Below are 3,045 nucleotides of genomic sequence, written 5' to 3'. Positions count from 1 at the left end.
TCTCTCCCCCTCCCTCATCCTCACCTCTCTCTCCCCCTCCCTCATTCCCACCTCTCTCTCCCCCTCCCTCATTCCCACCTCTCTCTCTCTCTCTCTGTCCCTCAACTCTCTCTCTCTCTCATCTCTCGCTCTCTCTCTCTCCCTCTCCTTCATCCTCACCTCTCTCTCCCCCTCCCTCATCCTCACCTCCTGTCCTTCTTTCTTTCTCCTCTCTATATATTTCTTCCCCCTTGTTTGCTGCTGCAGTCTTTTGATTTAATAAAGCTTTGAATCTATATCTACCACAGGAATAGTAAAGATAACCCCATCTCTCTATTCTCCAGTCATCCCCTTCAATCAAAGTGTTGTGTGTAGTAGACAATTGGGGGTCGTTCTCTAGCGTATTTCATCACAATGAGCCCATCAACCCAACCAATCAGAACTAGGAGAGGGGAGAGAGAAGAGTGTCTGTGTAAATAACACCTGTCACATTCTTCTTCGTCAGATGATAAAGAGAAATCATTGTCGGACCAAAAACGCAGCAGGGTTATGTGCACTCATCTTCTTTTATTGACTTGGCAAAGAAGGAAAATCCAAAATAAACACGTACACAAAACACAATGACGAATAACAGGCTGGTAAGGCATTAAGCATTAAGGCTATACCTAGCACAATCTCCCACAAACTACAAACACATACCTATATATAGGACTCTCAATCAGAGGCAACTAGGAAACACCTGCCTCCAATTGAGAGTCCAACACCCAATGACCTAAACAAATAAATACTAATACTAGAATGAACATAGAAATACAAAAACATAACAAAGCCCAAAACCTGGAAATAATAAATCAAACACCCTTCTAAACAACCAACCACCCCGAACCACATAAAACAAATATCCCCTGCCACGTCCTGACCAAACTACAATACAAATAACCCCTATTACTGGTCAGGACGTGTCTAAACACACCCCCACAGCTTAACACAGAGACCTGACTGAACAAAGCCCAGTGTGTGTGTGTGTGTGTGTGTGTGTGTATTTGCTTCTCAGGACCAGCCACTGTGCTCTGCTCTGCCCACTGGTCCATGTGAGATTATGACGCTGTTTAATGAACGTGTCAGGATGAGGGAGGACCAGGGAGGGACCAGTCAGTCACTATGGGAGCGCCATGCCTGGTGACAGAGCGGAACACACCATTTCCCACTGGGTGATACAAGGTGTATATCTCTGTTATCCTAGCAGCAGTGCTCCCCAGAGAGGATCAATTACTAACATGACACGGTAAAGCAGACACACACACACCTGTCTTACCTCTCTCACTAACACACACACCTGTCTTACCTCTCTCACTAACACACACACCTGTCTTACCTCTCTCACTAACACACACACCTGTCTTACCTCTCTCACTAACACACACACCTGTCTTACCTCTCTCACTAACACACACACCTGTCTTACCTCTCTCACTAACATACACACCTGTCTTACCTCTCTCACTAACACACACACCTGTCTTACCTCTCTCACTAACACACACACCTGTCTTACCTCTCTCACTAACACACACACCTGTCTTACCTCTCTCACTAACACACACACCTGTCTTACCTCTCTCACTAACACACACACCTGTCTTACCTCTCTCACTAACATACACACCTGTCTTACCTCTCTCACTAACACACTCACACACACCTGTCTTACCTCTCTCACTAACACACACACACACACCTGTCTTACCTCTCTCACTAACACACTCACAAACACCTGTCTTACCTCTCTCACTAACACACACACCTGTCTTACCTCTCTCACTAACACACACACCTGTCTTACCTCTCTCACTAACACACTCACACACACCTGTCTTACCTCTCTCACTAACACACACACACACACACCTGTCTTACCTCTCTCACTAACACACTCACAAACACCTGTCTTACCTCTCTCACTAACACACACACACACACACACACCTGTCTTACCTCTCTCACACACACACAAACACCTGTCTTACCTCTCTCACTCTCACTAACATACACACCTGTCTTTCTCTCTCACTAACATACACACCTGTCTTACCTCTCTCACTAACACACTCACACACATCTGTCTTACCTCTCTCACTAACACACACACACACACACACCTGTCTTACCTCTCTCACTAACATACACACCTGTCTTACCTCTCTCACTAACACACACACCTGTCTTACCTCTCTCACTAACACACTCACACACACCTGTCTTACCTCTCTCACTAACACACACACACCTGTCTTACCTCTCTCACTAACACACACACCTGTCTTACCTCTCTCACTAACACACTCACACACACCTGTCTTACCTCTCTCACTAACACACACACACACACCTGTCTTACCTCTCTCACACACACACAAACACCTGTCTTACCTCTCTCACACACACACACACACCTGTCTTACCTCTCTCACTAACACACACACACCTGTCTTACCTCTCTCTCTCACACACACACACCTGTCTTACCTCTCTCACTAACACACTCACACACACCTGTCTTACCTCTCTCACTAACACACAAACACCTGTCTTACCTCTCTCACTCACACACTAACAAGCACCTGTCTTACCTCTCTCACTAACACACTCACAAACCTGTCTTACCTCTCTCACACACACACACACACACCTGTCTTACCTCTCTCACTTACACACACACACACCTGTTTTACCTCTCTCACTTACACACACCTGTCTTACATCTCTCTCACTAACACACACACCTGTCTTACCTCTCTCACTAACACACACACACACCTGTCTTACCTCTCTCACTAACACACACACCTGTCTTACCTCTCTCACTAACACACACACACACTTGTCTTACCTCTCTCACTAACACACACACACACACACACACACACACACACACACACACACACACACACACACACACACACACACACACACACACACACACACACACACACACACACACTTGTCTTACCTCTCTCACTAACACACACACACACACTTGTCTTACCTCTCTCACTAACACACACA

Source organism: Salmo salar, chromosome ssa06 (assembly GCF_905237065.1).
Source record: "Salmo salar chromosome ssa06, Ssal_v3.1, whole genome shotgun sequence".
Lineage (NCBI taxonomy): Eukaryota > Metazoa > Chordata > Actinopteri > Salmoniformes > Salmonidae > Salmo > Salmo salar.
This window is presented reverse-complemented; position numbering follows the sequence as displayed.